The following is a 24,988-nucleotide window of genomic DNA, read 5'->3' as shown; positions in this document are numbered from 1 at the left end:
GAGATTCTGTGTGATGATTTTGCAAAACTAGTGAGGTGTGTATACAGAACTGTGGGGTTTTAGCTAGCTGGTGGTGTATGATCAGGATTAAAGTGCAATACTTTCATTTCAGAGTGTGTGAAATGTGAGGATATGTGAACATGCTCTCATTTGCAATCTTATGAAAGGCTGTCTGGGGAAAGACTGGGATCTCCTACCTCCTGGCTTGTCCATGTGCTGTTTCAAGGAACTGTAGTCTTTCACAGGTGTATTCGGATTAACTCTGACTAAGAGTCTGTAAAACGTGTGCGTCTTGAGAAACCTGGGAAGAGCAGCCCATCTCAGTTATGTGTGTCTGTCAGCTGGACAGGCACAGCTCAGAGGTGGGAGTGATGGGCTGGGCACTGGCATCTCTTTCACAAGAGCTGTCCAGCCAAGGGGCCTCGGGAAGAGTGGTGTCACTGTGCCAGTGCTCAAACCATGAGTGACCTTTTATGCTGACAGCACAGGGAGACTTTATCTCTAGTACAACTGGAGGTGGCAGGGTGTATGTCAGGGAGCAGCTTCCCTTTCCCCGTGCCCCCTTCATCCATGCTTTTAGAGTAAAGAGAGTGTTTCTCTGGTTAAAAAGCCACGTTTCACAAGGACAGGAATCAAGAGACAGTTAATTTCTATGGAGAGTTGCTATAAATAGCTTGCTCTGTTAACATAAATTCTTTCACTAAGTGAATCCTACAAACAGAGTTTTGTTCCAAGCCTACAAAATGCTTTCTATGCCCTTGTCACTTTGTACATGCTTGTTTGGATGCCAGCACTTTCCCCCTCAAAATGAAAGGTAAGCCTGACACTTGCAGGGTGACACTGCTCCATTGATGGAGTGAGGGAGTCAGCTTTCATAAAAAGACATGTTAACAGCTTTAATTTTTTACATCACTGATAGAAAAAAAGACCACTGCACATTTTTAAGGCAAGTAGGGCAGAAGTTGTTGAAGTTCATACTCACCAGTGTTTAAAACTCCAACTAGGCTGTAACATTTTCTACTGCCCTGCTCTCTGTTAGTGCTTGCAGGCAGTCTGGGTTAGGAGCTGTAGCTACTGCCAGCCTTGAAAGCTTTGCAGGGCTTTTAGGAGGCTTGTAATTGCTCCACTGTGAATCCTGGAGTGAGAAAGAGCTTGCCCAGGAGGAAAAATTCTTCTGTTACTGCTAGTGCAGCGGAAACTCTATGGACATAAACAGTCCCAACTGTACAATATGCATCTGTCACTCTGCAGAACTGCAGCTTTTTATTTTCTTCCTCTTAAATAGTCCTGCTACTGGAAGTCCTGTCCCTGGGAGAAGATTTTCTGTTTAAATACATTTCTGCATTGACTGTCTGATGCACAGCCCACATCCCTTCCCCCTCTCCATGAAAGCGCAACCAGCGAGCTGTTGAAATTTTAACAGTGCTGAAAGATGTGACCCAGAGGTGTCTGTCTGGAAGAGGGAAGTGATTTCGAGGTCAGGCAGTTGATAAAACACATGTGTTTATGAGGAAGCATGCTCTCACCTACTTTCTGTCCTATTTTTAAATGCTTCTCTCTGCTTGCAGAGACTGTACTGGTTTTGCTCCCCATACACATGTATGGCAAGGTCAAACACAATTCCCTTTCTTGATAACCTTTCATGAATGAGTGTCCTGGGTTCAGCAGCAGCAGTCATTTTTTAATCCTTAGTAGCTGGTTCAGTGCTGTGGTTTTGACTTTCAGCCTGGGAACAGTGCTGATAACACCGATGTTTTTAGTTACTGCTCAAATGTTTACTCTGACAAAGGACTTTCTGAGTCTCATGCTCTGCCAGGGAGGAGGAGAAGCCGGGAGGAAGCAGAGACAGGACACCTGACCCAAACTAGCCAAAGAGGTATTCCATACCACAGCACATCATGCCCAGGATGTAACTGGAAGTTACCCGGAAGGGCACTCACTGCTTGGCTGGGTTCAGTGCATGGGTGGTATCATATTCTCTTCCCTTGTTATTTCCCTTATCATTATTATTACTGGTGGTAGCAGTAGTGATTTGTGTTATACCTTAGTTACTGGACTGTTCTTATCTCAACCCGTGGGAGTTAATTTCTTTCAATTCTCCTCCCCATCCCTCCAGGAGTCAGGGGGAAGGGAGGGGGAGTGAGTGAGCAAGACTGCATGGCTGACTGGGTTTTAAACCATGACAGTGAGGTGCTTCAGAGTAGTTGCTATAGCTGTATGTCTGCATACGTGGGTTAGAAGTGGAGTTAGCAGTGAATGAGCATTTAAGTAACATGGGGAGAGGAAGCAGACCAAATAAACTGGTTGTCATCCAAATATTCACTACTGGCAGTGCATGGCAAGAAGGGCACGTTGATGTGGCAGGTAGCAGTTCTGCAAGGGCTGTCCAGCTGCAATGCCAGTGGCTCTGTGGAGCTGTTGTAGTCCCAGATTCTGTTGACATTTTACCATTAGATGTAAGAGTACATGCAAGAGAAATTAACTTTAACAGTTTTGGCATGTGCAGTTTAGTTTTAAAATATGACTATTCATTAGTTGTTGCTGATGATGTTTACTGTTAAAGTCTTCACAATTGGCCCTTGCAGCAGCTCCCAGATTGTGCAAATGGTTTTTGGAGGGGAAATTAATTAGCTGATTTGCATATTCAAAAAGAAAAGAAAAGTCTTGCCTTTTTGTGGCTCTCAGATGCACATCTCTCTTTTTTCCCATAGGATTGTTGTGGATACATACTTTCAGGGATTGTGCTGCCAGCCTGTGCCATTCATATATTTGCAGAGTTCATAATCGAATGCATTCGTGGCTGAAAGTGGCACACGTGCTGCTCTGAATGCTCCTTCTCAGATGTCTCCTGCTTCTGGTAACCCACATTCTGCAGCTGGAGGCTGCACTCCGGGCGCTGCATGAATGGTGCGTCTTGTGTTTCAGCGAGGCAGAGTGAACTTGATTCGAGGTCACAATCAAATGTGACATTTCCTAAATTCATGAGTCCAAACTAGTTACAGCACTAAACAGCAGAGCCTGTGAGTGCTTTCTGTGTGCTATTTCTCAGTGATTTACTGGGCATGGGGGGAAGGTTGAATGTGCTTTTATAATCCTGATTACACCTGCAAAACTGAGAGTACTGAAAGTACAGGGAAAACAAACCAGTGCGACCTCATCACTTAGGGGTGCAAAAGACTTACCCTTACAGTACCCAAAATCCACTTTTCTTTCCAGGGTGAGGGTATCCAGATTACAGCCAGTGGCCTAGATTAGACCTGCCAGCACAGCTCCTCAAACCTGCAGCCTGCTTCTCCCTGCTCTGCTCTTCTTCCCTGAGGTCCTCGCAGGCACAGCGAGAGCAGGCAGTGACCCAGATGCACTGCTCTGAAAGTGCCATTTGTTTCCAGCACTCAGCATGCTGGAGGATTTGACACATGGCTACACACATATCCGTCACTGGACCAAAATACACATCTTTGATATTGTAAGTGGTGTTGTACCAGCTAAGTGACTGCTGACAGGCCCAGTAGCAGCTCACACATCCTATGAGGTGTATGGCAGTGTGGGTGCGTGGGAAGCATGGAACGGTACGTCAAACTGCACAGCATAGAGCTGGCTACAACAATAATTTTTAAATTATTATTTGACAGCTTAAACTCTCCAGGTAAGCATTTTGCTGTTACATGTTTTGTTCACAGACACGTTAAAAAAAAAAACAAGTGGAAAAGCCTTTTTCCATTTTCTGCTTTTGGCAGGGAGTGCAGGACTGTGTTCTTTCACTGATTCTTCTCACTACAACTTTATTTAAGATGACTTAGCCAACATGGAGCTATTACATGTATATATGTAAATATGTATTTATATGCAGATATATAATGTAAAAACTATCATAAAGCCATAGATTTGTAGAGATACGTATATCTGATTCTCAAGACGGCAATGTAAAACTAGGCCTCTCTCCCCTTGTCCAAGCTATAACCTCAATTAGTCTTTTCCACTTCTTTGTGGGTATCAAGCCATCAGGTCTTATTCAGCATAGCTAAACAGATATCCATTGATACATCCGTTCCTCCCTCCACCTGCAGCTCTCCCCATTACCTCCCCCCTCTGTTGCCATGGACAACACTGGTGTGCCTCAGTCAGGCCAAAATCTGTCCATCTCCCAGTTTCCCCTGTCTTTACTCAGATCAGCAGGATCTTCCTGCATACTGCCTCTTAAGAAACGCCCTGTGCTATCCAGACCACACAGTTGAAATTCACATCTAAGCACTCATTTGATTCTTAAACTAATGCAAAAGCCTTTTCTCTGGCCTCTTCAAATGATAATACCATGTCTTTGTAAAAGGAATTTTTCCCCCTTCCTCATTTTTTAACAGTGTAACCTCCCCTATGCATTCTTCTGCTGGTTCCTTTGTTATTCAGCACAAGGTGCCCATCTTCACTACCAAAGCCTCTTGCTCCTTCCCTACTTCCCATCTGTCAGCCAGCTCCAAGAGGGCATCTTTCTCCTTCAGGCACCCTGTGATGCCTGTCTCTCCAGCACACAGAATTTGCTTTCTAACAAGTGGTTATGGATTTTCTTCAGACCTAACCCGCCCTGTTAATGTTGGCAGGAATTTCTTCTTGTCCTTTAAGTCTGTCCTTTAAAAATACCCTGGGGTTTTGTTGTTTTTTTTTTTTTTTTTCCTGAGATGCAGGCAATACTGAGTCCCTGCCTGAAGTAGCTCACCACCCATCTTTCTCTTTCAGACTGCAGCACTTCAACAAACAGTAAGCACTCATTGGAGGAACTTTAGTCCTTACCAATTCTAAGGCCTTAGCCAGCATCTCCTGTCATTGCAGGCTTTTAAATATAGGCTCAACATGCATGTGTTGTAACCATGGCAATGCAAGGAAGGCAGGGTTTGCAGGCAGGGATCTCTTATCAGACCAACTGGCATGGCTGAGGGCTGGACCAGGGCAACACAGGGGTGAGGTTTTGGGCTCAGGAAGGGAGTTAGAGCCCCAGAGCATATCTGTTTTCCCTCAGTTACGTCAGGTGGAATAATAAAAAGAATAACATAAGTGTGGTTGATCCTGCCTTGGGGAGGAAAGCGGCCTAGATGGTCATTCAAGGTCCCTTTTAATCCCGTGGCTCTGTTTTAATAGGGAGAGCTGACTTCTTCTCTGCATGCTGTGCATTCAGGCATATGCTGATCTGCTGCTGATACCAACAGAAGGTCTCTGAATATCCAGAAACCAGAATATCCTCATTAAGGATCAGCTCGGAGGATGTGAGAGTAATATATTGCTCTTTGAGAGGAGGCTGACTTTGTGCAGCAATAAAACACAAATATTAAACAGGAAGCCAATGGCACTTCTGAAACATGCCTGAGACAGTAATCCAGATGCTGTTTGGGGATATGATGCAGCCCTTAAGCCTTGGTCTGTGCTACTCTTTTCTTTTTTTTTTTTTAATACTACATCTGCAGAGTTGGGGGTAGGGAGGGGGGGCACAGCAAGAGAAAAAACAGATTTTTTTAGCCTAGTTTCCTGAGGAAGTGGGGGTTAGGCTGTTAACCCAGTGTGTCTGTGCACCAGTCCTCCTCTTCATAACTTTGCAGGCTGTCTCTAACCAGGGAGGGGGCTTCAGGGGCAGCATCAGGCTTCCTGGTCCTTTTTCCAATGCATCAGCTGCTGTGATGAGATGGGCTGGATGCAGGCCACAAGGGCAGGGTGCCATGGGCAGTTGGCCAGTGGCTGTAGCAAGGCTTGCCCAGCAAATGTGGCCGGGTACTGGCCACCAAGGGTGTGGGGAAGCCAGGAGGGTCAGGATGCAGCCCAGGAGGGACCCACATTGTAAATTTAGCATCACAAGCCCAAACAAGCTGGAAATTCACATTCATTAGTTCCACCATTCAGGCATTCACTGAATAGTAGTGACATTTTAAATCCATAGAATATTTCAGCAAAATAAATGCTTTTGTGTGGCTTTTGTATAGCAATGAGGTTTCTATTAATGTAGTGCAATCCTGGAATTACGTGAACCCTGTGTTTATTCTGGTTCACGCTGAGACACTCATTTTCTAAGGGGAACCCTGATGTATTTAAGAGCAGCGTGAAAGAATAAAGGCTTGATCCCACACTTGGGGCTGAAGCATTACGTCATTGCAAAATCTTTTCATTTGTACTTCTAGTGTGTGTTGTCCTGAGAATTTAATTTCCTGGTTTTCATTATGGGAGAGTCTTTTTTGGAAGGCACTAGAGAGCAGGGCTTTTTCTAGAAAGAAAACTGTCAAAATACAGTGACATTTTGGGATTGTTCTTCTTCTTTCTTTCCTGGATATAGAACTTCACCAACATGAAGTCTCATCATTAAAATCATAAAAATAAGTACCCATGAAGTAGCATGAGAGATGGCCCTCTTTTTTTTCACTTTTCTCCACCCTCAGCCCTTCCGTGATTCTTCCTAGATTTTGTAATGATGCTTCTCATATTTAAAACTCTAACTCCCTTCCGCTTTGTGTTGTATGACAACCAAGGACCTTATTTATTTGCTTTACTTGTCTCATTAATAAAGAATAAACCAGCATGTTACCTTTTATGTTCTTCCATTTCCAGTATTCTTGTTTAATTTGAAACTCTCAGAAAGATATAAAAACAACTTAAGAAAAATGCTCTCTGGAGTAATCCTTTAAAGAGCCACAAACAAACATTGCAGATTGGTCCTAAAGGCTGTGCTTCCTTTCTGGGGAGGGAGGGAGGTGGGGAGAGAGGATGTTTGCTTCTTAGCTTTGCTCTAATCATCCGATCTGGGATTTGATAAGCTCCACAAGTCTGAAACTGCTGCCTCCTCCTGTCTTCCCCCTTCCTGCCTCTCAGAAGATTAAAGTGAACACGGCAAAAAGGAAACAGTTTATTTTCAGTTCGTTGTAGTTAATAACTGCAATGCAGTGTTTTCATTCTTTGTGTTTTAATCGTGTTGCTATGTTCTTTTCTTACATTGTTTACTTTTTGCTTCATGGGCTCTCTTTGGTACAGAAATGGATTTACAAACAGCTCACTCTTGCAGAATTTCAGCCACATTTCAACATTTTAATATTTCACATCAGGAAATGTGACCACATGTAGGTGGCATGCCTTCTGCAAAGACCACCTTTGCCTTCCTCCCTAGCACACCCCACCACCCCCACCCCCCCCCCGTGGGGCATGATTGTAGACCATGCCATACTTTCGTTTCACTCACAGACAATTTTGGAATTACTGTAGTTATGAAAACAAGATGCACAAAATATGGAGTGATTAATCCATTAAATTATTGCATGTACAAGATGAAAATAGTATTTTACATCCTCAAAATTAGCTAAACTTGTGATTTGACTGAACTTCAAGAAGTTCTTAGTAATACACAGGTCTGTTTTCATCCCCAGTTTGTCCTAAGAGTAGAGGATATATGCTGAACTCTTTAAAACTTTAAAGCCCAGAAGTAAATTGGCCAGGTCTTGAGACCATTTCTTCCTATGTATGTGTTTTATGATTTCTTGCACAGTGGGATTGGCTGACATGGTACTGTTGTATTGCAGTATTAGCGTATACTGTATATTTTCATGGTGACAGCCATCATGGCTTCACTAAGGGGAAATCCTGCCTGACCAATTTGGTGGCCTTCTATGATGGGGCTATGGAACTGATGGACAGGGGTAGAGCAGTTGATGTCATCTACCTGGACTTGTGCAAAGCTTTCAACACTGTCCCATATGACATCCTTGTCTCTAAATTGGAGAGACATCAATTTGATAGGTGGACCACTCGGTGGATAAAGAACTGGCTGGATGGTCGCACTCAAAGAGTTGTGGTCAATGGCTTAATGTCCGTCTGGAGACCAGTAACGAGTGGTGTCTCTCAGGGATCAGTGTTGGGACCGGTCTTGTTTAACATCTTTGTTGATGACATGGACAGTGGGATTGAGTGCGCCCTCAGCAAGTCTGCCAATGACACCAACCTGTGTGGTTCAGTTGATATGCTGGAGGGAAGGAATGCCATTCAGAGGGACCTTGACACACTTGTGAGGTGGGCTGATGCCAACCTCATGAAGTTTAACCATGCCAAGTGCAAGGTCCTACACCTGGGTCGGAGCAATCCCAGGCACAGCTATAGGTTGGGCAAAGAAGAAATTCAGAGCAGCCCTGCAGAGAAGGACTTGGGGGTGTTGGTTGATGAGAAACTGAACATGAGCCAGCTTCAGTGTGAACTTGCAGCCCAGAAAGCCAACTGTATTCTGGGCTGCATCAAAAGGAGCATGACCAGCAGGTTGAAGGAGGTGATTCTGCCCCTCTCCTCTGCTCTCGTGAGACCTCACTTGGGAGTATTGTGTGCAGTTCTGGTGTCCTCAACATAAAAAGGCCATGCAACTGTTGGAACAAGTCCAGAGGAGGGCCACGAGGATGATCAGAGGACTGGAGCACCTCCTGTATGAGGACAGGCTGAGAAAGTTGGGGCTGTTCAGCCTGGAGAAGAGAAGGCTGTGTGGAGACCTCATAGCAGCCTTTCAGTATCTGAAGGGGGCCTATAAGGATGCTGTTGAGGGACTCTTCATTAGGGACTGTAGTGACAGGACAAGGGGTAATGGATTGAAACTTAAACAGCAGAGGTTTAGACTGGATATAAGGAAGAAATCCTTTACTGTTAGGGTGTTGAGGCACTGGAATGTGTTGCCCAGGGAAGTTGTGAATGCTCCATCCCTGGCAGTGTTCAAGGCCAGGTTGGATGAAGCCTTGGGTGATCTGGTTTAGTGTGAGGTGTCCCTGCCCATGGCAGGGGGGTTGGAACTAGATGATCTTAAGGTCCTTTCCAATCCTAACTATTCTATGATTCTACATCATGGATATAACATCCTTAATTAAAACCTTGCATACTGATTAAGCACAAAAATATTTGTTACATAGCTAGAATTCTTTCTAAAGGGGGAAGGTAAAATCATTTATAAAACCATTTTTTTGTATATGAACCTCTATATTTACGTTGCAATGTAATTGCACTTCTAAATGGCCTTTAACTGCTTCTGTGGAGTGTTTGTACATACGCTGTTTAGCCAGTTTCTGCTAAAGGTACTTTAGGGTCAACCCTGTATCTTCAGAGAAAAACATTTTCTTCTTTGAGACAAACTGCAAAATCAATTATTAAAACAAAAGCTTCTAAAATTTTATGCTTGCCGTTTTTCCCCTTGTTTTTTTATCTTTAACAATGACGTGAGTGCTTATTTCTGGCCACAGAAGCACTCTACTGGTGCCACTGGAATATTAGGCAGGTAAGGGTATGCAGGCTGAAGGGTGCGGAGAGGGACACAGTGCTGGCTCCAGCCACCACATCTCTCCCTCAGCTCCAGGGGTGCTCAGCATCCTAGGAGCCAGCTCATAGGGTTGGAGAGTACAGTCTGGGTTTAGGACTATTTTTAGACTCATTTATTAAAAAAAAAAAAAAGAAGAAGCTTAGGGCATAGTACTTCTCATTTTTCTGCAACTCAAACTGTAAGCACTCTTCCCGCAATTAATGAAGTAATTTTTCTACTGTTCTGAGAACTGAAGTTGCTGCAATCACATGCGCCTCATATATGAGTAATGTTCTCAGTCTAAGTGCGTGCTTGGTATCGATCTTGCTAATAGGTTCCCCCATTGATTGCTCAGGCCTCGTGACTGAGCATAATGCCCTGACATGGGGGCAGGCAGTTCCAGCAGGGCAGACAATGTATGCAGGACATAGGCTGGCTTTCAACTTGCAAAGAGATACACACTTGCTTCTCTTCCAGGCAGTGGGACCTTCTCAGAATAATTTCAAAAGGCAAGATTTAGCAAAGGGCCATGAGTGCCATTGCATTTGTCTTTCTATCCCTTGTACCCTCTCAGTGTTGTGTTTCACTTACTCGCCATAACCACTGGCTGTCTCACCAAGTGTTACTTAATGCTTTTGGCATATTCTGTCTCTTTGCATCTGCCTCTGTTAAGTGTACACATCCACACGTTCTGCCTCTATTGGTACTTTCTATTCAGAAGTGCTTGGTTACAGGCTGCCTTGATGTTTTCAGGTCCCAGCTCCTTTATGGTTTCACCTCTCTGCTCTCTTACAGAGCAAGTTGATGCCTGGAAAAGGCAAGCTTTAGCAGTGAAGATTTAGTTTTGAATATAAGGAAGATTTAGTTTAGTTTGTCTTGCTTGAAAGTTGAGAGAGGAAAAAGGTACTAATATCACCAATACTGAGCTGGCAACATCTAGGGGCTAAACCTGCCTGAGGGAGTGAAGCATCTCAGGGAGAAGGAGAGCAAGCAATATGTTTTGGCAGGGCTGGATGCCACAGGAAACAGGACATGGGGACCAGCTGGCTGCAGCATGTGTGCTAAAGATACGTCAATAGATCCAGTCTGTGAGGAGAGTAAAGTGTTCAGTTTATGATCTTTAACACAATTTGTGGTTTGGTTTCTTTTGTCTTTATGAAAAGTTCAAGCAAAGAGGATTTTCCTCATGTTTTTGTGCTCCCTGTTTCTTAGGACTTGCCACTGCAACAGTGACTTTTCATCTGAGTTCCTCCTGCTCCAAATGGAAAGGGCAGGAGTTTGAAAGATGTTTTTAGACAGCCACAAGTTTGATAGTGAAGACAAAACATTCTTGATTTTAAACCATTAATCTACTTTGTGACTCCCTTCGGGGAGGGACCAAGTTATCCTTATTTACATCCTGCAACTGCATGAAGTTTTCAAGTAACTGTTTTAGAAATCCAGTGACTTTCACATGAAAAAATGCAGGATGCCTGCCCTGTGGCCGCTGTCATCTTTCCAAGTTTTGGCACTGTTGCATGGGAGGACGAACCACCAGAACAGTAGTCGTAGTTGAGTCTTCTAATGGTGTTGCTGGGTTTTATCTCAGCTGTTGCCCAGGGTTGTGTCTGGGCTTGTTGCAAGATCTGCTTTGTCCCTGCCCATGGCAGGGGGGTTGGAACTAGATGATCTTAAGGTCCTTTCCAATCCATACTATTCTATGATTCTATGATCTGCTTCCTGTGGGAGCTCCCTCTTTCTGTTGCTCAGCTCTCCCCCACCCCCATTGATGACTGGACTTTTTCATATCATGTGCCTCCTGTCTGGGACCCTCACTTCGCAAGGGGGCAGTTTCAGACTAATGGGGTGTCTTCTGTCTCTGTCTAAGAGCAAGCCTTAAAATTTCCCTTAAACTAAATGTTTTATTGTTGGAAAACTTTCAGATGTTCACAGGATAAGGGTTCTTTATATGTAATCTGGCATTGCACAGTGAAAGATTGCTTTATGTAAGTGAAGATGTGCAGTTCCTTTATAAACTGGCCATATAAAGTGAACATGCAGGAGGTTTTTTATTCTTGTGTTCAGTGTTGCTTTTAGAAGGTTTTTGGGGTTTTCTTGTTTTGTTTGGGTTTTGGTTTTTTTTTGTTGTTGTTGGTTGGTTGGGGTTTTCAGGGGTGTTCTCTTTTTTAGTAGAATTAGAAATCTTATGGGGGTGGGAAGAGGCGGAATACACTGCATCCTAGGCAAAACTGAACATTCACACCTCTGTGCATTTGTACCAGCACTAGTGTCAGCAGCCGCCTGGGTAACAGAGTCTTTACCCTGTCTAAAAAAAGTAACTCAAAACCCTGTTACTGTAGGGCCATAGTAACCTACTACTGAAAAGTACTTTCTGGACTGAATCATGACCCAAAATGTACATAATACAATGTGTTGTAAAATAAGACAGATGACATTAGAGCATATGAACAAGGAAGTCTACTACTGTGCTGAGTAGTAGATACACTTTCTTTACAAAGTGTATCAAGCTCATTTACAGGTTACACATCCTGATCCAGAGATTTTTATTTGTAAGCTGTTCTCCAGCCTGAAAACCTTAATCTTCCCTGTTTTTTTGCCAAGTAAAATAGCAGCTCAAGCACCAGGATGCCTGCTTCTACTTGAGGTTTGAAAAAACAGCAGCAGAGGCATGCTAGTAATAGAAAACTGACAGATGCTTATCATTATGTAGATTTTCTTCTGTGTCTGAGTATCATAAACTCAATTGCATCTACTACCAATTAAAAAGTATTTAAGACCACTTATGACTTCAGTCAGCCACTTCTTCCAGTTGGGTGAACCTCTCATGAACTGCAATGACTGCATCATGTACCAGACCAGAATCCTATGTGTAACTGTTTTAATGTCTTAAATCATGTCGTCATATGTTTTAAATGGTGGGTAAATTGTCACTGAACAATTTTTGCTTTAATGAATAATCGGGGGGGTTGTGAGTTCACATCTAGGATTGTTCATGGCAGACTTGATCCGAAGATCCTGGAAGTTGGTGGGTGTTAATGGATTTGGGAGTGCAAGCTTGAGAAAAAAAGTAGTAACTATATCTGTTGTTAATGATTTCTTTTTTGCCAGTAGTAATAAACTTAATTCTAATCTCAATATGAACTAACAGAAATCTGTCTGGAAGCTGATGAGAAAAAACAGGGGTTGTCTTATGGAGCATGTGATGTCATGAAACCAAACACACAAATGATGTGTGGTTGTGCTACTCACCACATTCTGTTTCACAAAATACTTACTTCTTTACAAAAAATAAAGTAATTTTTACACAAGGCTACATAAAAACACTGGTGGTATACATGCAACACTGGGGAGAGTGTATGTTTTTTTGGTAAAAAAACACCAATTTGTTTGGTGCTGCTCACAGGAAAAGTTAACAGAATCATAGAATCATAGAATAGTTAGGGTTGGAAAGGATGCTGATTATCTCCCAAGACTGTTTTGTTTTTCTTTAAAGTTTCAAATTAAGTATCTCTGAGATTCAGAGCAACTTTCCATGTCTGTTGGTGAGCTAAGTATTTTACCATGTCTTACCATGTAGGAGGAGATGCTTGGACAGCTTTTGTTTGGACACCACTTCCGTATTGGCAGTGATGTGTGTGTCACAGTTTGGGGTGGTGGGATCAATAGTTGCAGCTCCTTATGGGAAGCTGATGCTCTTAAATCTGATACTGTTCAATTGATTATACTTTAAAACAGCCTCATTTTGATGGTAAGCAGAAGGGGAGTTCAGTATGATTTTTTTTTTTTTGGAAAAGGTTCTCATTCTCAACACTTTTCCTTGGCCTGAAACCTCTACTCTTCCTTTCCCACTCTTCCCCTGGCTGAAGTAGCAAATAAACCTAAATGTTTACTCTATGTCATTCAGATGGTGCCAGCAGCCTGTTAGATACTGGGGCATACCTTTGGACACTTACAGCCAACTCTTCCTAACTAAAGCAAATCTAAACTTTTTATGATAAATTCCTTCTGTTAAAAGAACTACTTGTGCAAACGGACTTATCCAAAAGAAGGGCACCTTTCACTGGGTAGTCAGGTGGCTACTTCTGGGTTTTCATCTTTCCCAAACACAGTAGCCTGGGAAAGCAAGCCCTCTTCAGTAGTAATTTTGGTCAGACAAATTTTTTGTCACCTCTTCTGTTTATTATACTGATTACAACGAAGCCAAAATTGGTGTGCCTCAAAGCTTGTATTCATTGATTTTGCACCTCCTATGCTATAATCTGCAAAGTCAGCAAAGCTGGTCTGAAAAGTGTTGGTCAGAATGTAGACATAAGTAACATTATCCAAAGCTTTCAAGAAAAGTGAATATTCCTCCTACATGCTTAGGCAGAATGAAAATTATTAAGGATAAAACTGAGTTTTGCAGAGACCCCAGGCAGAATACAAAGAAAGAGTGAATAATCTTTGGTTTCCTCTGCAAGCCATGTCCAGCCCTCACCCCCAACTATGCAGCAAAAAATGTTCCCTTCCCACCTCCCTCCCTGCCCTGCTCTACCTCGAAATACCTTATCTCCTTTGTAGCCAGAGAGACAGAGCACGTTTTGCTCATGTTCTGAAATCAAGCAAAAAGCTTTTCGTCTGCCACTCTCAAAGTTCAAAAGTTCTTGCAAGGCTGGAGGTGTAGTAAATTGTCTCTCTGTCTCAAATTTAACTAGCCACTTCTTTACCTAGCCCTTTTGCTTCTTTTTCTCGTACATGGTCTCAGTGGATAGCTCGGACTAAACTCCTTTAGTATGTATAAAGACAGCTGCCTGGAATCCAGTACCATAACAGTGCAGTTTTTCTGTTGATTGAAACTAGCACTACAGCCAGATAAACACTAATCAGGCCTGCCATTCCCAAATCCTACATTCACCTCTCCATCCTTTTCTCCTTCTTTCCCTAGTTTGGTTTTGGGGTTGGTTTGGGTTTTTTGTTGTTGATTTGGGGGTTTCTTTTAGAAAAAAAACCAACAGTTTGTTTTCCTCCCAATTTGTGCACAAGCATTTGTGCTGGGGTGAAGGAGGGAAGGAGTGCTGCTGGGGCTACATCCAGAAGCTTCACATCAGTGCCAGGGGGAGCCCAGCCCCTTTTGGCACCAGTGCCTGCCCCGTCTTTCAAGTATTCATGGGACCAGCAGTGTGGAGTAGAGTTTCACTTATTTATCACTTCTCTGGGGAAATTATTAAATCAGTCTCTTGGTGTAGAAGAAAATAATGAGCTAATCCAGAATCGAGGTGCTATTGGATTGTTTCGGATCTGGCTCGTCTCTTAAGCTCCTAACTTTTCTGCATACAGATGTTATCCAATTAGTTCAGAGGCATAAGCAGAGTTTCTTGACTTGATTTTTTCTTTCCAGGCCAAATGCCTGGCAGCTAGGGAGGGAAATGGATGGCACTGGAATAATAACCACCTTCCCTGAGTTGGAGCAAAGCAGTTAAGACCAATCTTTTTTTCAGTGTTTTCAGAAATTCTGTATGAAAGGTGTTGGGGGAGGAGGGGGTGTTGGGGATTTCTTTCTTTATTCCTTGATATGGCCAGTTTTTTTCTCAGCCACTAAACAAGCAGAGAAAAGATGCTTTGCTTGTAGTTTTGTGATTAAAAATGTCTGTTCCTAAAATCTTTCGCAACAGCCTCATCTGATTTGTAATGATTCTTTTTCTTCTCCTTCTCTCCCCACCCTGAACCTTCCACCCAAATGAAGCCTAAGCCTTATGAGATCAGACATCTGGTAGCTAATCAGGATTTAGAACAGAGTGATCCAGTTGCCATGTTTTATAGGAGATTTATTTGATTATTCCTTAATAGAAATTTTATTTTCTTAGCTACTTTTCATGTAACAATGACCACTAAAAGCAACTTGACCTAAGAAGCCATTCCCCCTTCCTTTCCTGTGGATGCCTACAGCAACCGTCAGGAGAGGTGCTAGTGCAAAGGTCTGTGGCTTCCGCAGCTGAGGCGGTTTTCCACACTTAACAATACACGGTTTCAAGTAGTCTGTGTATAGCTGTAAATTTATTCATCCATCAATAATTCACAGATACCTCTCTCATGGAAACTGTGGGGAGAATGGGAGTTTAAAGCAGTTCAAAATCAGTCTGGTTTCACTGGAGTGGACACTTGGGCACTGAAACATGTGCAGTTAATGCTCCCAAACCTGAACACTAGCAGAATCACAGCTCCTGTCTTCTAGGAGTTTACAAACTAAACGCTTTAGCATCATTGTTAGTCTGTGCTCCATGAGTTGTCCTTTCAAAGATTTTGCCTCAAGGAAGAGTAAGGAGTAGCTGTCATGTGAAATTTACTCAGGGTTGGCAAAATGGTGGCATTTGTCACTTCTGCTCTCCGTCATCTACAAAGTGGCACTAGTGTGTGTCAATCTGGATATTGTGTTGACTTACTTCTCTCTCTTTGTTCTCCTTGAGAGCACCAAGTAATTAATATAGTCTAAAAATGTAGTGTGGCACAACCCCTTGTTTATTTCTTTGTGTAGTTTTCGTACAAGGAGGCTGTGAGAGCCTTGGAGGCATCATATTTCAAAAACACTTTGCTAAAGCAAAGAGATATTGGGTTGAGCAATATTTTAGGGCTGGATCTAATATAATTGGCACACTTGCTGTATGCCGCTGCGCGTTTCATGTTGTCGACCTCGTCTTGCTGAAGTCTGAATAGCTATCGTGTCAGTGAGAGTGATGTGTCTGAGCAGTCTGAGGGAGAACTGCAATTATTTGAACATTCTGTATAATACGGGTGGAATTCAATAACTAGTTCTGAAGGTTCATATCCAGTTACCTCCTTTCCTAAAACAGAAGAAATTGTGGAAGTTTGGTAGTAAATGCTAGCAGAATGAGAAAGAAATGCAACATAATTTGTGGTGTTCCAGTCACTAATTTTTTCTTTCCCTTTCTCTCTTGTCTTACAGGGCACATTTTGAAGCCATTTTTGAGGAAATGTGGTGAATGTAAGCTTGCTCTCTTTGGGGGGGATATTCTGGTAAGTGGTGCTGTGTTGATAAATTTTGGTTTTCAATTAGAATTTCAGAAACATTGTTTTAGATTTTTTCAGTTTAAACTTTTTTAGCTGGCGGGAAGTACAGAGACATAGTTGACTGTATGTGGTTTTCTCCCTCTGCTGTGGAGACTCGCAGCATGAGAAGCATTGACAGAAAACAGCATGCTAGGCCTCAGGGCGAGGAATGTAGTTTCATTTGCTCTGTGGCATCTGCTTATTGTGTTTGTGGCTGTTATAATCTGCCCAAGAGTGTGCTAAAACCTGGAGAAGAAACACAAAGGCCTAATTTAAAAACAAGGGGAAGAAAAAAGCATGCCAGTGGTATAATAAATCAGGAGCAAAAATAATGTAGAAGGAGCACATACCACCCAAAGTGGTGAGAGTGTCCAATCATTCTGAAATCTTTCCATCCATTCCCAGAATGTCAGACTGGCACACTTGCCACATGGGACTATGATGATTTGCTTATGCCTGATAGTAGTAGTTAATGCAGTTAAATGCTCCTGTGTGTTGTACCAGTTTTCCTGTTCCATTCCACAAAGACAAGCTTTGCTGCTTCTCTGGCTGTTTTGTATACAACACTTCTAGAGACACGAGTTTCCTACAGACTTCGGGTCCTACAGTGCTATGGGCATGTGGCACATTGTCTGTGATATGTCTGTGCTGCTGAGCTGCACTGCTGTGAGGAAAGGGAGGCAGAGAAGAAAGTGAGCTAATTAGTGACATGCCCCAACTAGAGCACAGTAACCCAGAGAAAACTCTTCCAATGTGCAAAAAAGCAGCAAATCTGGAGCAGTTTGTAAGCTCATCTTGCTTTTCCCCCTAGGAAACTGTCAATACATACAGTTCTAGGTAATGCCAATCGATCACTGACACCCTTGGGAAAAAAAAGCCAGCAGAAGTTTGTTTCACTTCTTTCCCTTGGTCAGGTAGGATATTGGACTGGTGTTATTTCTTCAGGCAGCGTGTGCAGATTGCCGATGGAAACTGACTTATTCTCCACTGGCAGAAGACTTCAGAGCTGGATAGCTTGTAGGGTAGAAAACGGAAAATCAAAGATTGGCTCTGTGGGAGCACTTGTTCTTTTCTGCCATTTAAAAAAACAGATGTTGTTACATCGTACACAAAGATCTGGATTAGCTAGCAGATGTTTAAATGTAGATCACTTAGCCTTCTGTAGAATGTATACTCTTAGAGATAAGATAGCCAAGATGAGAATTTTATACAGAAGTGGACCAAATGCACAAAAAGTCCTGAGGAATGGTACAATGGTGAACCCTGCTGCAGCTCATTCTTTTTAAGCAATTTTCTCTCTTCAGCTTGGCTTTTCTCACAATTGTGCATATTGTAAGCTTGCACCATATATTGGGAAATACAAACAGCAGTTATTTTACTAGAATTTAATTGCAGAGCCAAAAATAAGCCACAGATAAGAGCATGAGCTCCTTAGTCCATAAGGGCAAGAAAGAGGACCCAGGTAATTATAGACCAGTCAGCCTTACCTCCATCCTTGGAAAGGTGATGGAACAACTTATTCTTGACACCATCTCTAGACATATCAAGGATGAGGGGGTCATTAAGAGCAGCCAACATGGTTTTATCAGGGGGAAGTCATGTTTGACCAACCTTAGAGCCTTCTATGAGGAAGTAACTAGCTGGATGGATGATGATAGAGTGGTAGATGTGGTTTTTCTTGTCTCCCACAGCATCCTCAAAGATAAGCCAAGGAAGTGTGGGCTTGATGATCAGGTAGTGAGGTGGATCAAGAAGTGATTGAAAGGAAGAAGGCAGAGTTGTGGTTAATGGGGCAGAATCTAGCTGGAGGTCTGTGACTAGTGGAGTCCCTCAGGGGTCGGTGCTGGGACCAGTGCTGTTTAATATTTTCATCAACGACCTGGATGAGGGAACTGAGTGTACCCTCAGCAAGTTCGCTGATGACACTAAACTGGGAGGAGTGGCTGACACACCAGAAGGCTGTGTTGCCATTCAGTGAGACCTGGACAGGCTGGAGAGTTGGGCAGGGAGAAACTTGATGAAATTCAACAAGGGCAAGTGTAGAGTCTTGCATCTGGGGAAGAACAACCCCATGTACCAGTACAGGTTGGGGGTTGACCTGCTGGAAAGGAGTGAAGGGGAAAGGGAACTGGGGGTCCTGGTGGGTAGAAGGATGACCATGAGCCAGCAATGTGCCCTTGTGGCCAAGAAGGCAAATGGCATCCTAGGGTGCATTAGAAAGGGTGTGGTTAGTAGGGCAAGAGAGGTTCTCCTCCCCCTCTACTCTGCCTTGGTGAGGCCGCATCTGGAATATTGCATCCAGTTCTGGGCCCCCCAGTTCAAGAAGGACAGGGAATTGCTTGAAAGAGTCCAGCACAGAGCCACAAAGATGATGAAGGGAGTGGAACACCTCCCTTATGAGGAGAGGCTGAAGGAGCTGGGTCTCTTTAGCTTGGAGGAGACTGAGGGGTGACCTCATCAGTGTTTACAAATATGTAAAGGGTGGGTGTCAGGATGATGGATCTAGGCTTTTTTCAGTGATATCCAGTGATAGGACAAGGGGCAATGGGTGTAAACTGGAGCATAGGAGGTTCCACGTTAACACCAGGAAGAACTTCTTTACTGTAAGAGTGACAGAGCACTGGAACAGGTTGCCCAGGGGGGTTGTGGAGTCTCCTATGTTGGAGATATTCAGGGCCCGCCTGGACAAGTTCCTGTGTGATGTACTCTAGGTTACCCTGCTCTTGCAGGGGGCTTGGACTAGATGATCTTTTGAGGTCCCTTCCAACCCTTGGGATTCTGTGATTCTGTGATAAGGTTTTGTACTAATTTCTGTTAATGCAAAAGAAGATAGGATCTATATCTAGTTTTCTTTTTGGTGGTAGTAACGATTCTTTGCTCCTAAAAGTTGTCCTTACAGATCGGCTGATATTTGTGTGAGGTGTGACAAAATTGTGGTGCTCATGGGTTAAGGAGTAGTCATAATTCAGAAACAGTGATGCCATGTAGCACCGAGGAAGAAATCAAGAGCCTTGATTTTCAAAATTCAACTGGCTAGAAGTTCTGTGGCTTCTCTGGGCACCTGTTCCCATATTTGACCATGCTCAGAGTGAAAAAGTGCTTCCTTGTCCCTTGTTATTGCTCATTATCAGTCAGTTCAGACTGCATCTTCCCTGCCTGTGAGAGGAGCCTCAGAGAAGACCCCAAAATTGGAGAAGCTGCTTCTTGTGACTCCAAGGAAAAGTGGTATCACACAGATGAAGTAGACTTGTTAGTGGTGGGAGGAAGTAGGGGGGGAAACCAAGCAAAACCACAATCTGGTTCACAGAGGTTCTTCTTGGGTTATATTGATCTTAAGGTTCTTTCCAATCCTAACTATTTTATGATTCTGTGATTCTTAACCCATGTTCAGACTTGAAGATCATGGCTGCTTCACTTAGTTGAATCTCAAAACTTGGGAAAGGTTGGCTGACAAACTGATGTTTGTGAAAATGACCTGTTTTCCTGACTTGCCTAGATATATAAGCCAAAGAAGAGAGACACTTCTCACTGCTGAATTGAAAACATCCTGGTAATTCCTCAAGCCAGTCTGGAGCTGTATTTGTACTGCTCAATGCTCCAGGATTTTGCCCTGGAGTTTAATATTGTTTTCCTGGAGGCATTATAATATGTAAACAGGCTGCAAATTTTGCTTGTTTTCACAGCTGTTCCTTTGTCTCTTCCCACTTCAGACTGTTTGAGACAGAATAATCAAGAACCTTGAGTTTCTCTTCTGTAAGGATCTCTGAAATATCTCTGACGCTGCTGTAGGTTTGTCTATAGCATTCCACATACCCAGGCAGTTTAAAAATAAATACAAAAAAAAATATAAGAGAAGGAACCAGTTTTGCCCAGTGTCTGTCCCTAACCCACTGCTTCCAAGAAGGACTGTACATCAAGAGAACGTTCTGAATTTGTCTTGACATAGCAGCTGAGCTCTGAGACTCAGCAGTTATTTATTCATCTTGTATAAAAGTCTTAGAAAAGGTCATGCAGCCTCCAGATCAAAAATTCATGATGGATTTAGGAGCTGATTAGGGAAGTATACTTGAATGCTGGGAGGGAAATCTTGGCTGAATTTAAAACTCCCTCAGCTAAGCTGATGATATCTTTCTGAGCAGTGTGAGAAGAGACATCTTTTGAATGAGATTCTTGTAAAGCAGCTGTCAGAGCAGATATTTGCGTGCCACTACAGGTTTGACCTGTCTTGAATTGAGCATAGCATTTGGCAAGCTGTCATGAAATGGACATCCTCCCACATCAAATACTTACACGACCTCAAGAAGTCCCAAGAAGCATGGTTGATGTAGGACAGAACACCTTAGTGTAATGTGTTTTATCTTTTTCCCCTAGTCAGACTGCTCTTTGCCAGTCCAGAATCTCCTTAAAGCTCTTGCCTTTCACAGGAGTTTTTTCTATTCCCAAGCATGGCTTTTGATGAACAGTATGGTGTTCTTTCCCTGTTCATCTAGACCCTGCAGTTGGTCACAGCCATCAAGATCAGTGGCAGATCAAACTGTGAATAGAGAGGGGGTCTGCTGTATTGTAAACCTGGTCTGCATCTTTCTGCACCAGGTGTGCCACTGTCTGCTTGTCCTCTTCCCACAGGTTTCTTTTCCCAGGAAAGCTGTGAATGGCTCAAACACAAGCCTTGAAGCTGAATGTTTATCTTGGGGCCTGGAGGTCCACTGCTCTTTTCAATCTAAATTTAGGCAGGGATGCTTTCCCAAATGGAGCCTTTCGATGTTTCAGCTGAAATCTTGAGATGCTGTGCTTCTATCTGCACACTCCTCTGTAGTTCAGAAGCAGCTGCACATCTTAAGCAATGGTTTCAGCGATTTCTGGTTCCTCAAATATATCACAGAAGATTTGGATTTCAGCTGCTAAAACACGAATCTGGTATTTTATTTCAGGGGATTGAGTTGTTTGGCTTTTTTTTCATTAAGGACAGTAATTTGTCTTCTCTCTTCATTTTAAACAAACAAACAAAAACAGGTAATGCCTGCTTTGATTTTAAGAAATGATATAAAATTTATTTTCAGTCTATGCACATTAAATATGTTTGCATTTAGAAAGATTGTGAAGCCTTGTCCATTCCTAGGTGTCTGATTTTTATCATACAATTATTTACATCCTTGATGTCTACCAAAAATGTTACTGACTTTTTCTTGGTGATCCTTCACATTTGTCAAGTTGCTGACATAAAATATTACAGAGCAACTATATACTATCTGCAGAGAGCTTGCAATATGGGCTTTCACTGCAAAAATAACCTGCTGTTACTTTGGCTTTGTTACCTGTATTCTGCCATGTAAGATGCAGAAGAGGTTTTGCCAGAATCATTAACTGTTCTCTGCAATTAGGGCTGACCTGGTGCTTTTTGGTCCTATTTTTTGTAGCTTTTCATTTTCCAGAGTCATTAATTTGGGCGCTGATGTGCCTCATTATGTTTTGCTGCATATCTTTGTTATCTCTTCCTATGGGCTGAAGATTATCATGCATTCTTAGGAAGGAAAGTGTGTGGAAATATTTGAGCACTTTTAAATAATTATGGGGTTTACCAAGATTTGCTATGCTATGCTTGTAATTCCTTCAGTTTTGGTCTGTTTCTTTCCTTCTGGTCTAGTCTGTGCAAAAGACTTGCATATTGGTGCCGCTGGGTGTAGTAAATGTTAAATCTGGCCCATAAGATTCCTAAGGAATGTAGCTTGTTCGTTGCCCAGAATTGCGTGTCTCCACTCCCAACTAGGTTGGATTTGGTCTGCTCTCTTAAGAGATGTGAAGCATCGTTATACTTGTGTTCAGTTTATTAAATCAGATAATCCTACACAAGGAGGTTATGTTCCAGTCTCCTGCAGAACAGATCTTTGTGTCTTCATAGAATCACAGAATGGTTAGGGTTGTAAAGGACCGTAAGATCATCTAGATCCAACCCCACTGCCATGTCTGTCATTTTCCCAATTTTTTTCCTACATCACACTGTTAATCCATTTAATACAGCTCTTGTGTGTTTGTTTTTTTTTCATGAGGTTAAGGTGATCCAATTTTTTTAATTGCTCAGCAAAAGTGAGCTGGTCTGTGGGCCATCCATCAGATGTCCCTCTTGCTATAGCCATTGGAGAAGAAATAGAGTAGGACAGTTAAGACAGCAGATGGAGCAGAGCACTATGTGTAGTTGTACCTCCCAGCTTTCTTAGCTGGCTTAGCGGCAGATATGTTTGCAGTAGATCCTGATGATACAGCAGCTTGGAGATCCATGGTAGGATTTTGCAAGTGGTGAATTGGTTGAGTTTGTTGGTTTGGTTTAGATCTAGATAAGAAGCCCTTCAAGTGTGCTTTTGAAAGAATAGCATTAAATTTGAATATTCAGATTTTGGGTTAGGGAGTGTTACATCAGCTTTACTCTTTTCTGCATGTGTTTCAGTGTAGTTGACACGAAAACTCCAGTTCCGTCACACTGGCATGTTCTCATACCTTCTGTTCCTCCTTTTCCCCTGTAGAGAACCACATAAAAACATGTATGTGATACACTGCAGGGCCATCTAACCCATGAGTAGTTCAGATTTAGATACGGAACAGCCTTGCATCTGTTTTCACATCCAGCTCTGATCATTTAATACCAAAATGTAAATGCAGCTTGGAGCAGGTAGGTTAGGATCCTGAGATTTCGAAAGTGGGATGTCCTGGGAGCTTAGTTGCTAGGAAGCATCACTTCCTTAGCAAGTTCATGCAAATAAATAGAGATTTATTTTTTCTGAGCTTAGTAATTTAGTCATGTTTGGGAGTTTTCCGCAGAGATCAAAACACAAAGATTTTGCCTTGACACCTTGCAAGTTTATGGTCCAAATTGCAATCACAGCACAAAACTTCTTGTGCTGTTAAAGGGGTGGCCAGAAGCTTTTAACATGAGCACATCGCTCCAGTTTCCCATACCTTATTTCAGAATTAACTTGGAAAATTTTGGCTGACATCATGCCAAAAATCCAAAATGGCAACAAAGCAAGGACAAAAAACACCTCCCAGCAAACATCCAGCATAGAGAGTATTGCCAAACTTGTGTTTGATTGTGCCAAGTTTATAATCAAGCAGCAACAGGGTCTTACTGGGTAATCTTCTCAACCTGCAGCTAATGAGCCCTGCAGCACAAGGAGTGAGGAGCGCTGGAGAGAGAGGCAGGGCTCTTACATGGTGCCTGGTTTGCATGATGCATGTGTAAGAGAAGGATCGTACCTGAGATTACAAACAATAGAGAGCATGATTTCTGGACCTCAGATAAGGCCATTTCTGTGGACAAGATTTATTAAATGAATATGTGTTGTAGTGATAAATGCATCTATATGTAGAGTTTAAAGTGTGTGGACTGAACCGAGTGTGTTGTATTTTTGTAGTACAACCACATTGATGCTTTATTTCTGGTATTTCTTTTATGAAATGCAGGGGGAGGGAGGTGGTTTATGTAATTCTCTCAACATTAATTCTGCCTCATCAATACTTCATGGATTTAATAGATTTTAGAGCTACAGTCATTTGGGAGATTATTTTATCAGCCAAGTACAGCAGAGATTGCTGAAACTAAATGGAGGACAGAATGCATGTGTGTGATATAGGATGCTGTGGTATCAAGAAGACTTAATTATTGCAGGATTTCTCTCTGTCTTTTGTGAAACCTCATGTTGGGCACTAAATACTCTGTGTGCAAGCAAGTCATCTCTTCAGTAACAGTTTGGTACAGAGCTCTAGGCACAAGTGTCTGTTTCACCTCATAGCATAAACACACTGCTCTTGTTCTTAATCTCCTACTATGTCTCCTTCTTGCTTAAATACTCATCTGGCACGAACATAATGAAACTACATATAAAGGGGCATGAAGAAGAGGAGAGATTTCACTGCAGATTACCAAAGCTGAATATTTTTGGACACTGAGTTATTTATATGAATCAGTTTGCTAAGCACAAAAATAAAAGGAAGCCTGGGACACAATCCAGAAAAAACAAGAACAGAAACTAGTGTGAAGATCATGCAGTAGTGCATGTTTTGAGAATGCCTGCAGTGCTGTAGCACAGTTCCCATTTCAAAATTAAACGTAAGATGGGCCGATCTTGAAGGCCAGTGCTCAGTGGTGAGGGAGATTCCTGCTTGACCTGTTACTCTCCATCAGCTGACGTGGAAAGCTTTGATAGGGAGCACTCTTCAATGTCCTGCAGGAGCCCTGCTGGCAGTGGTGAGCAGCAGTTATGGCCTCTGAGGGATCCCACACAGCCTCCACTGGTCTGGAAGAGTCAGCTGTTCACAAGACATGTTATCAAGGAAATCATCGATGGCAATATTTAGTGACCTTGAATTCATGAGAAGTTTGTGTTCATACTGAAGGTATCACCCTGAAAATCTCAGAGCTAAGAGAGGTTTTACAGCCTTCTAATAAATAATGTTTTGTCCTTGTGACCTTTATACTTGTTCTCCACCCACCCAGAGAAATACATGTAAGATAGCAAGTCATATTGCTCCCGTTGTTTTTAGGGAAGAGAAAATAATAAAAGATTCAACTGTGTAAATGTCATTTCTGCCCAGCCCATTTAGTATTAGGAGACCGGGAGAAGTCTCCTTTGAAACTTTCCCTCTGGCAGAAGCTTGAAAAGC

At 42.6% G+C, this 24,988-nt stretch overlaps 1 protein-coding gene across 3 annotated transcripts in view; it reads left to right on the top strand.

The window, feature by feature from the left end:
• FYN (FYN proto-oncogene, Src family tyrosine kinase) overlaps positions 1–24,988 on the top strand; it is a 145,869-nt gene that overhangs the window by 48,652 nt on the left and 72,229 nt on the right. For all 3 annotated transcript variants that reach the window (XM_005154693.4, XM_005154692.4, XM_005154691.4), the window contains exon 2: positions 16,230–16,300. The gene's annotated coding sequence lies outside the window, so the exon portion shown is untranslated. The remainder of the gene's footprint in view (positions 1–16,229; positions 16,301–24,988) is intronic.

This window comes from Melopsittacus undulatus, chromosome 3, assembly GCF_012275295.1.
Source record: "Melopsittacus undulatus isolate bMelUnd1 chromosome 3, bMelUnd1.mat.Z, whole genome shotgun sequence".
NCBI classification, from domain to species: Eukaryota; Metazoa; Chordata; class Aves; order Psittaciformes; family Psittaculidae; genus Melopsittacus; species Melopsittacus undulatus.
This window is presented reverse-complemented; position numbering and strand designations above follow the sequence as displayed.